The sequence below is a fragment of the Notothenia rossii genome, assembly GCF_949606895.1.
Source record: "Notothenia rossii genome assembly, chromosome: 9".
Classification (NCBI taxonomy): domain Eukaryota; kingdom Metazoa; phylum Chordata; class Actinopteri; order Perciformes; family Nototheniidae; genus Notothenia; species Notothenia rossii.
This window is the reverse complement of record NC_136907.1, coordinates 10,784,618-10,797,004: the sequence shown is the minus strand read 5'-3', so window position 1 is coordinate 10,797,004 and position 12,387 is coordinate 10,784,618.

The following is a 12,387-nucleotide window of genomic DNA, read 5'->3' as shown; positions in this document are numbered from 1 at the left end:
CTGGAAGCCGTAGCGCTGTAAATACATGACCAATCATCTGAGCCGGCCCGGCTAAAATAACTGGATGGCCTACCTGCCTGTTAGCCTACCATCTGTGCACAAACTTATCTCGTGCCCTCATTGGTCGTGTGCACGTTCGTGTGTGTTGGAGGAGGGGCTCTGTAAGGAAGTCTGAAGGAAGAGGCAGATTTTTTACGGTTGTGTATTTTCAAATTCTAGCGCACTCAAGCTGGTTTCTCCATTCTTACCTACCCCACCGTTAAGTATTTTTAGGGTGCAGCTATATGTTTTATTTATTTCAAAGTGGGCCCATTTTAATTATATATTTTTCCTTCAAATGTGCAGAGAACGCCCCAAGTGCTGTGTTTAATTTAGTTTAAAGTAGGCCTGTGTATTATTTTTTTATTCTCTTTTGTTTCTTATTAGAGGCTAACAGTTTTATATAATGTAATAAATAGCCTAATAAATGCAAAAAAACTGTAGTTTTTGTCTGATATAACAATAAATACAACTTTATAAGCTATCAAGCTATGAAATATGTTTTGCGGCTCCATACAAAAAAATGTTGGGGAAAAAGGAGCAAAATGGCTCTTTTGGTCAAAAAGGTTGCAGACCCCTGGGTTAGCTGGAAGGCTCTGTTGTGATTGGTCAACAACTTAGAGATGTCCCTCCTCTTAGCCTATCACAAATAATGTGTTGGAGCTCTAGCCAATAGGAGCGCAAGGGTAACATAGTGATATCATTATGTTACTCAAGTAAACAAAGGAGTCAAATAGAGGGGTTTCAGGCAGGGGGGGACGTTTGGGAGAGAAAGTCCCTCTGAAAGGGTCCCTGGGTTTTTAGCCTGAACAAAAACCTAAAAGCACAATAGGACCTCTTTAATTAAACTCCAGTCCATAACTATTTTTATATAAGATTTCCGCCACGATTGGTTTGGTCATCTTGATTGACGAGACAACTTGGTAACAGTTTGGTCCTGATTTCCATATAAACACATCATCCCATATGTGCAGAAAAAGTGAAAATGTAAGAAACAGGGAATCACTGAACTTAATGCAAGATGCAAATACAAGGCAAACTTTTCATAAAGTATGTTTCCTGATTTAGCAACAGCATCTTCCTCATTGCTTATTTTTAAGTATAAAACACCAAAAGTGTGTGCAGACTGCTTGCTCCTACACTCAGTACTGACATATTTACATATGGCTGAGAAAGCTGATACGCAGGCAACAGAAAAGTAAACAAGAATATTCAAATTGAATACACACATACAAATGCCTCACGTTGAGACAGCCCGGGGTGTTTCAGCAGTCAAAGTGTGAGCATTCAGTGAGATAAAGTGTAAGAATAGCATTTGTGTTCCTGCACGACAAACTGTGAATTATTTAGGCAATTTGGGGGATATCAAAATTAGCTTTGTCTTATAAATGTATACAGTAGGAGCTCTATAAAGTGGTGATGAGTTTTAGTTCACAGGTCATTCAAAATATATTTTCCTGCCTTTAAAGTGTGAATTCCACACTGTGTTCTTCAAGATGAAATAATATCAACCTACTTTCTAATACTTCAGGCTACTACACCATAGCTGGACTTCATGGAAAGTCCTGTTAGAGTACATTTGTGCATTTATGTTAGTATGTGTCTGTATTTATGACCGGCTGGGTGGAAAGGAATTAGAGTAAGAGGGAGGAAAAACCCACATTTCTTGAAGAAAGGAGGGTTTACAGCTTTAAAGCCCTTGGCAGTATCTTTACCTCTGAGATATCCCATCTTCCCTTCTCCTCCACTCCCATTCTTATATCCCTTCATCCCCCAGTAATTCTCCACATTCCCACACCTTTCACTGTGTTCACTCCAGCCTATCTATTTCAGCAGAGATGCATCCATTAAGTTGCATAATTTACCCGCAAAGCAAAAACCTCTGCCATTGTGCATGTTTCAATGGAGAGGAAGTGCTTTGTGACTGTAGGCTTTTTAGGTCTGACCACTGGACCTCAAAGGGCTGAAATACCGGTTGGGAATCAGCTGACATCTTCCCTGATACGACTTTTACTCCAGAGACAACATCACAAACAACTACACATAGGAGTATGTTTGGCTTCAAATGGTTTATAAGATTTTCTTAAGGATTTGTTGGTAAGCGTCACCGCAGTGAAGTTATTTTCAGGTTGGATATTTGACAGACATTATTCACTCCATTTAGCTCTTTAACCCAGGGACCATTAAAACATTACAGTTTGTATGACACAAAACCAATGAAATGTCAATACCTCTGTGCTACCATGCCAATATTATTGAAACAAATCATAACGAATATGTCCTATGGCATACCTTTTTTTACCAACGTGAAATGAATTGATTAAGAAAATAGCTTTAATGCCATAGGAACCAGTGACCCTACATGTATAACATGGTATAACTATACTGGATTAATACGACACACCTCTTTTTAGTGGATTTCTTGCAATAGCTTCCTTGTCATGCGAGCCAGTGACTCAAATAAATAAAATATTGCATTTAACTTTAGGGGACGCCACTTTTTATAAGATTGTATTCAATTAAATGTTTTACTCTCCATCAATGCCAGATTTGATCACTTCCTGGACTAAAAAGTCACACCTCGTTGTTATTGTATTTAAATGTGTCTCTTTATGAATACATTTGCAGTTTTTGCAGCTTCATGACTGATTGCATATACATGACAACTCAAAATCAATGCAGCATTGTATTGCTACACCGGACAAGTAGGACACACCTCTTTCTATTGGATTTGAGTGTTTTTGTTTTCTGTCTGACACTAAGAAGAACTGAGGGAATGTCGGTCAAATTTCCAACATAAAACTAACTTCATCGCAGCGTACGTTTCTTGGTTACAGCTACACCAGTCTATAATATTGTGTATTTGTTGTACGTGAGTGTGACAATAGAACACAGGGTTGTCATGTCAGCTCTACATAAGTAAGTGCAATGACATCATCAGAGACACACTCTGCGTGGCATTTATAACTCATAACAGTCTTACTTTGCGTGTATAGGTGGCTCAAGGTAGCAGCTTGTTTGTATTTCCATTTATGTGTCTGGGTGTTTAGGGTGTTTAAATATGAGCACTTTAAATTCAAGGTGGATTTTTAACCTCAAGGTGAAATACAACAAAGACAGAGATGTCTGTTTATAAAGATGCTGCTACAGGCTTTAGACTGAACTCACTGCTATGATCAAAGAGGCAGACCAACCAAAGGGCCCTACTATTCTTTTGGTTGTTTTCCCTGTCCTGTGGTGTAGTGTGTTATATAGATTTGTGTGCATATAAATGGTCCGCAAAGGCTAAAATGCCTGTGTTCCCTCCAGAGGGAGTTTCTCTCACACACTCCCATCCTGCCTGAAACACCTCCATTGGACTCCTTTGTTTACTTATGTAACATAATAACATCACTATGTAACACTATCGCTTCTATTGGCTAGCGCTCCAACACAGTGTACATGATGGGCTGAGGGGCGGGACATTTCTAAGCGATTGAAAAATCACAACAGAGCCGGCCAGCTAACCAATCAGAGCAGACTGGGCTCTGGTTTCAGGGTGAAAAGAGGTGCTGCAGCACAGGCAGCATGAGAAAGATAAATACCTTTTTGAACATTAAAGCATGGAGACATGTCACAGCAGAGGCACACAATACTAATATGAACCTGAAAATGAGCATAATCTGATTTTTAGATTACTTCACATATTATTAAACCAACACTTTATCTAATACGTCATGTCTTGCCCAATGACACAGTTGTCAGTAGGTGGGATGTAACTGCTGACCCTTGAATTTGCAGATCAGAGTACCCCATCAGCTACCACTGCCTCTTGGAAGACAGAATTGTTCTGGCCAAAAAAAAAAGGAAAACATTTAAAGTGAGAAGGATTCTTAATCTTGAATGTAATTGGTTTGCTTTAATATGCTGATTGGACAGAGTTGTATTTTATAAATGTATTTGAAAGCGCTGTGATCACACATGAGACATATAGGAAGAGACATGACTTAATAATTGAGTTCCTTAGACAACAGGTGCTTACAAGGCAATGAAACCTTCAAACAAATAAGAGTTTTAAAATACCAACTTCACAATGCTTGGTTGTGTATTCAGATCAGGTGAAAGGAGAACTTGTTTTAAATAACCAGCAGAAAAGTCGACATGGTGCAGAATAAAAATCCTTTTAGTTTTGTATCCTGTTGGCCTACATCATAACTGGCTGAAGCTCCTTTTCATCGTCAGTTTTATGAAATTACGGCTCCAAGCTATATTCAGAATTGCACATGATGATTGGACTGTGCTACTGAAAGGAATTGGGAAATTGGAGTGGTTTAGAATATCAATGAAAACTGTTAATCGTAGACAAGACAACTAAATATTTTATATCAGCCAGGAAATAACACTTTCTTTTATTCATTTCCTGAATGATTATGCTAACCTAGACGGCAATTCCGACTTTCCTACACACCAACAATTTTATATAGAATTACATTTCTTTAATATTGTTACACTCATCACGGACAGATTTAAAAAAGGTACCAAGAATAAAAGCAGGAAACCAGAGGTATTGTCTTTTTGTATACCATCCATTCTTCTTGCTTGTTAAACCCTGCATTACATATGGAATATGTAAATGGGGGATTTACTGTAAATGCATTCTTCTTTAATCGTCACTGCACACACAGTAAATAGTCTTTGCATTCAACCCATCATATGAGCTGTGTACAGTGAACAGTTTACAGAGTACAGAGTAGACCGCCCGGGAAGCAGTGGGTGTCTGATGCGTTGTTCAATGAAAGTATTCATTTCATTTCATTTCAATCTTTATTTCGAACAGATTAAGAAAATAACAAATAAAAAATAACAAATGTGAATGCTTTACACCCAGGAAGTAAACTGACACCTTTCATAGTGCTAGTAAACATTTAAATGTGTCTAACTTGTGCCTTCTCATTGCTGCTACTGCTGCTTTTATCACTGCTTTTATTTATATCTGCCTTTTTCTTTACTGCATTGAGAGAAGCCTACGAAATTTTGTTAAACCTAAGTACGATGACAATAAAGATATTCTGATTCGGATACCAGTCACTCTCCATACTTGGGCTCTGGACTTTAGTACTTGAACCCTCTGGTTCCAAGTCCACGTCCCTGCAGATTGAGCAAATCCCACCCACAATGCACCTGAGGTGAAGTCTGGAAAAGGTCTGCAACTGTCTAACTCCACACGGGCTTTTTATATGACATAGCCTTTATAAGCTAAATAATGTATTTTTTGGAAGTTAGTGGCACATACACCTTTCATAACTGAGAGTGAGACCTAAGGAAATGCAAACACTTTCAGAAGTTGTTCAAGCACTTTCTGGCATTCAGGCAGGTTCCCTGTGTGAAGCATTAAAGTGGTAGAGAAACAACCGATAACAGCCACTTAATGGGCTAATGACATTTTAAACAGGTGGATATCTTTCCTCTTAAACTTGTAGTCTCCAATTATGCTGAGTCAAGTGATTTCGATTGAGGCAATTTATCAGACTCCAGGCAGCTCCCTGTGGAGCAATAAGATACTTTAACCCACTTTTTAAACATGCAGTAGTTCTCTCTAGGACTTGTAAACAAATTGATTTATAAATGGATCCATTTCCCCTTCAACCCTAACCCTCTGACAGGAGTTTGATCCCCACAATGCGGCAGTGTGAACGTTGTCCCAATAATACAATGAGAAAACACCTGGAATAAACCAGAGCGTATTTTCATGCGGTTTAGTCACTCAGTTACATGAGTTATTTATGTTAAATATAACAGTTTACTGAAATAAAGTTCTGAATCAGGAGTTCTTATTGGCTAAACATAGTTGGTCCTGCATTAAAGGTCCCCTATTATACTGTTTTTCATCAATATATTATAGGTCTCAGATATATACAACACATGTCTCTGAAGTGTTTGGCTCTAAATACCAAACAGATCATTGTAGCATTACCCATAATCCCCTCTGTTTCAGCCCTGTTTCAAAAGTGCTGATTCTCTGTCTGTTACTTTATATTAAAATAAGGAGCACTCCCCACGCCCCTCTGATGCCCCTTTCACATCAACATGGTTCCAGGGCCGGTTCGGAGCTAGAGCCTGATAAGCACCGGTTTTTCCTGTTCACACCGCGGCGGAGCCGGCTCTTTTCCCCGAAAACCGGTTCTTACCAAACAAGAAAGAATTGTCGGTCTATAAAGCAAGAACCGCATACGTCCCGCTTATTACGCAGGGGGGCGAGATTAACCTGAGCTAGAAGTTTATGGCGAGTACGACAAATAAAAGTTGTAACAAGCAGTAGCGCTGAGAAAAGTGACAAGACACTTAAACCACAAACTTATAAAAAAACAAAACTTTATAAATTCAGGCAACACTAACCAGGCTTCGTGTGATTCTGTTTATTTGTACCTTACTTTGACCATCCGTTTGCTGTTATTGATCATTGTGGAGAGCAGGCAGACGTTTTGTTTTGTGCTATCGGATGGAATCAATACATCGGCTACACAGGTTGTCATGTCCGACTATCACAAGTAGAATCATAATGAAAAATACGCCGGTAAAACGTGCCCATAGAAAACGGCTTATGCCACAATAGGATAGCAACAAGTAGCCGAGATAGTCAGTTTAGCTTCGGTTGCTATGCTAATATCACCCATTTTATACCAGAGAAACTTTCACAACAGCGTTGTGATACCAAACAGCGTGCAGCACTGCACCGGTCGGTAAATTCCGCTGAAACACATCAATAAACAATGAACCACGGCACTCTGGAGAAAAGCATAAGGTTGGAGAAGTCGTTATTTAATTTAATCTGGCTTCGTATGATTAAAAGCAACACGATCATCGACCCGACGCAGTCCCCCATTGTTGTTGTTGTGAGCGCCGTTGGGGAGAAAATCAGCGACGTAAACGGTGAAGTCATGACGCAGCAGCGGCAGCACCAGTCGGCCTCTGGGCGGTGTGAACAGAGCGGGACCTGAAAATAAAAAAACTGTTCCGAACCAGAAGAGCACTAGCATGGAGCTAGAACGGGAACCGCGTTGGTGTGAAAGGGGCAGAGAGATATTTGGTTAAAAATAACACAATGGTGGGGGAGATTCAGGTGATAAGGTGGGGGGGGGGGGGGGGGGTTACCTTGGTTGGTGATTGGCTAATGGTTACACAAGCCAAAAAATCGTTAAAAAAGTGGCCAAAATCTGATCAGCTCATTTTCAGACAGGTTTTTATAGAAATGGATCAGGACAAAAAGAGAGAATCTTTTTTCCTGAAACTTTCAGAATCTCTTTACACATAGGGGACACATGCTGATGTATAAAAGACATGAAGAAGTGGATTTAGCATAATAGGTGACCTTTAATATCAGCACTTAATTACAATATAGCTATATTTTATATTCCCAGGCCTCTTCTCCACTCTGCATCCTGGAGCATGAAGGTTTAACAGTGCAGAGCTCTCACTCATCGCCTTTTATGCTTACGCTGACAGGCCCGCACTGTCCACTGGCAGACTAATTCATTGGCAGTGTTTTATCATTAAGGCCATTCTTGTTCTCAAGACATACATCAAACACTTACTCTTCATTCCCCTCCTCCTCCTCCTCCTCCTCCTCCTCCTCCTCCTCCTCCTCCTCCTCCTCCTCCTCCTCCTCCTCCTCCTCCTCCTCCCTCGCTCTTTCTATCTCCCCTCACTTGAAGCGGACACATTATGCTTGTACATTGTTGTGGAATGTGCAATTTGGTGGAAGAGGAGGCGTAATGACACACCGCTAGCCGGCACCAAATATATTATGCAATCTTAGGCGAAGAATAACCATTACTTTTTGAATATGAAATCAACATTTACATTTTTTTTAAATCAGAATCACCACCTCAAGCCTAATAGGCACTAAACATCAACACATTGAGGGATGATTTTAGAGCACATTATTGATTTTCTTAATAAGGTTGTGATAGTTGTTCAGTGGACGCAGGGCTCCTTCTGTCTCTGGAGGATCACTGCTGCCTGGGCCTCTTCTCTCCATCTGTTGCCTCACGTCTCTCACTATGTGCTCTCTCACGGAAACATTTCCCCCACCACCCCATTATCCAACCCTGAAATCCCTTTCCTTCCTGCTTTTTGCCTATTACAAGATCCACAAAATTGCAGGACGCCCTGTTGAAAAATAAACTAAGGCATTAGTTTCTAATTCTCCTTTCTACTCTCTTCACACACGTTGCCTAAAGCTCTTGCTTTTCACTTTGCAAAAAAAGCAAAAGTGTCTGCAACGCTCACACTTTCTCCCATGTGCCTGTTTTTTCTCTCTTTGTGTGTTATTCTGTGGGAATTGCCTCCTCTCATCATTGTGTTTCTTCTCAAGGTGGCTTTACAGATTCAGCCAGCAGCTGTGTTTTGGCCGAGGCTGATTCCTCCCCCTGCCTGCGTTATTTATCCTGGGTTTTCTTGTCTTATGTATCATGTCTGCATCCAAACATCCTCATGTGGTCGCTGCAGTGATCAATATTCAAACTTTTCTGAGTCTTAGACCAACTTATTTGCAGCACTTGCAAATGTGCCAAACTTACAATATACAGCTATTCTATGTGCAGCACAATCTGTTGCTCATAAAACATGAGGAATCCCTAAAGTCATAGATAATAATCAAAAACTCTAACAGAATTTGAAGAATAGAGAAAACTATCACCTCACGTTTATAAATAAGGTAGTCTGAAAAGTGTGTACTACATTCCCTTAACAATTCACTTAAAGAATGTGTGCTCTTCTTAAAATAAGTTGTCTTTTGGATACTTTCATCAGGTATTTTAGTATTTCTTATAGGTTGTAAATTGCTGTTTGACCTTATATTGTACAGGATGTGTGATGTTTTAATATCTAGCAAGTATCTGCCTTTTAGAGACTTTAATTCAATTTAAACTTGGTTATTTAAACTGTTATTTACAGTAAATTGTTTAGTTTGTATAGCTCTCTTTAAAAAATATTGGATTTGCATGTCTTATAAACAGGCAATGCAGAGTTTAAATCCCAGCAGTGCCTCAATTAGAAGATTTCATACATAAACAACTACCTTGGCTTATTACTGTGGTCCGAGGGTAAAATTAACATCATTCAATTGTGCTTTATTTAAGTGTCCTTGGGCAAAATACTGAACCGCACAATGCTCCTGAAATGAAATGCAATCTTGTGCATTATACTAAGTTAGTTTTAGATAAAAAAGTGAACAATTTGAAATGAAGGCTAATTTATTTAATTATAGCGGCCTTAAAAGGTCAAAGCAGAATATAAATGTACCAAATGTCAAATGTACTGCATGCATTGCTCACCAAGTATCTAAATGACGAATTAACCGACTAGAAAGCCTAGATGGATTTAGATCGCCACTGTTTGCAGAAGCCCAGCAAGACTTTAGGGACATAAAAAAGTGCCAAACAGCAGAATCAGAAGTTAAAGTCACCCTAGTGTGGCTTTGTAGTGGCAGGGCAGATAAACATATCCAAACTAATTAAAAAGTTTAAGTGTGTGAAAGTAAAAGGTACAATAAAACTGACAGCATTAGAGTTTAAAGATGAAATAACCAGAGCTGCAGGACAGTTTGAGCAGGATGCAAATCAAACGGAGGAGACAGAGCCAACAGGAAGTCAGAGCTCAGACATCACGGGATAGCAGGGCAGGTGCATCATGGGCCACGGGGCCATCGGGGGAAAAAAATGGATACAGAACAAACACGGGAGAAGGCAGTGACGCTTGTCACAGGAAACTCTTAGGCAAAGCAGGGTCAGAGGCTGAAATGTGAGCCTTTCGGTATTAAAAACACTACGATGTCTTCCTATGAAAGCACTCAATGTTCTTTATTCAACTCGTGTGCTCACCATCCTCTTTAAATCTTCTCAAGACTTTAATAGTCACTCTGCTACTCCCCATAGAGAGATATCAAAAGATCCTGGATCATTTGCCAAAGCCTTCCTCACGCGGCAGCCAGCTTCATGCTGACATCACTGAAAACTATCCAGTACAGCACAGATTCAATGACCCGTGTTATTGCAGCCTATATGGTCAATAAAATTGGAATTGGCCCTCAGCTGATAAACGTACAATTATCACAAAGTTCGATTTATGACATTACATCTTCACATCATCTTTCCATGTCGGATGAACACAATGTTCCCGTACATTTGTGTCCACAAAACAAAATCTGCATTTCTCAGGAAAACCCATTTAATAAAAAGAGTTGAATTAGCAGCGGTGTTTGACAGCCTCGCAGGCTTGTCATTGTCATTATTGTCATAATGGATATTTAGCACTGTGGGGCAGGGTTTATTTGCCACTACTGTAGGTATAGAGAACATTGTGTGAATGTTTTTAAATGTTGGCAATCAGCAGTGAGAGGTGCTTTCAGTGAGCCGCTGTGATTGTGAGCGTTTTGGTTTCAGAGGGAGATGTGTTTTTTTGCAAACAATTGGAAAGTTGTTTTATTATAAGTTAGATTTCTTGGATCTTCTTATGTCTGCAAATGTTTGACCATTGCTTTAATGTATTAGTCAATACAATACAATATCAAATACATTAAAAAATATATAAACTATCAAGTAAAATGCAAACATGTTGTGAAATGTGCCCTTCTCTCTGGAAGTTGAACTAAAAGTCATGCTTCTTTGTGTCAATGAATTGTGAGTAGTGGTATTTGTTGGGAGCTTACTATGAAGTCCAAAGAAGTGCATCGAAGAAATAAGAAAAGTTAACAACAAAACAAATTGTTTCTTAAAACAAGTTGCTGTTTGGTTGATGCCATTCATTCATTGTGATATTAGTGGAAGGGGGAAGAGAGACACATGTCATGACAGGTGTGTAACTAGCTCCGTGATATTTAGGCTCTGAAAACACACGCATGTATGTTGGGATCATATTGACCTACAATCAGGCATGTGCACACATAGACATCAAAGTGGGCTTGAGCCCCTGCCCCTTTTCTTCCTCCAGAGAAAGTGCCCTTTTTCCCCCCTTTTTTATTATTATTAAATAAATGAATATATATATCTACTGCTGTTTGCAAACAGTTTCCCTTTCCAAAAATATATTGATTGAATATAAAATAAAAATATCAGGTCGGGAGATTAGACTAAAGTTCTGATGTTTTTGATTGTTGGCTGCTCATTTAATAACTATTAATTGTACTAGTTTGTTGTCTGCTCTTGTGCGTAGTGAATAAAGAAGACTCTGTCTCAGCTGATTATTTTGTAGAAATCTGTTGAGTATTAAACAATTGCGTGAGTGGGAGGGCATTCAAATAAGTTGGTCAGTAAGTCAGAGATGTGCAACTATATTTAACTTTTAGTTTTACATTTTTTTATAAATAATTATGGGAAGTGCCCTTTTTCTGACTTGAGCACCTGCCCCCCAAAATGTCTGTGCACGTCCCTGCTTACAATCATTCTCACAATGCTAAATGTTACCCTTTAACCTTTAACCTAGTCATTATTGTAACTTAAAACCAAGCCTGAGCCTAAAAATAAAAGCTTTAACACATGGAGAGACTCACACACAAGCCACAAGGGAAACATTGAGACTGAAAGACTTGTGTTTCCTTTGCAGCAGCTGACTTCATTACATCAACACACACTACAAATGGAGGATTGGTGTGTCAATGCTTTACCACAAATAGTATCAAATTGAGCTCATCGGCCTGAAATCATCACATAAAAAAGAGCCATAGATTGATGATTTGGACATTACATGGCCGCCATAATAGTTGTTCCAGCACCGAGGCTTCATTCACTGGTGTAATGAGATCAAATGCTCTGTAACTCAGTCGGTGAGACTTCGGAGACGCGTGGATAATGAAAAGAAGAGAGGAGATGAACACATTTTGTTGACAGAGAGGTGGAAACCCTAATAGAAAATAGGGACTGTGCGAAGCTAGACATTGGATAGGTAGAACAATAACAACAGACCTTTTTGTACGTCTGAGATAAAAGTGAATCTGTACCTGCAGCCAGTACTTTAGCAAATTAACCCCTTTTCACAAAATTGTAACAATGCAGTCTTTCTCTTTAATACAATTGTAAGAAACGAATTGAGCAATGTCATTTCTAAATAATGGGGCAGCAGAACCATGGCTGCGAACATCCTTTTGAGGAGAACAATGAAAGCCCATAATAATAAAATGAAAAGGTGCAGATGATTAAAACATATTTCTCATTTATTATTATTAAGATTGTTTTTGAAGCCGGCAGTCAAGGACACTAAAACTTTAAATGCGGAAGGAGGTGCATATGTTTTATTTATTCATTATGAATTTTCACGTTATGTTCTTATTCTGTGAGAGTCTGCTCATTCATCTGCAGAGAGCTCAATAATAGA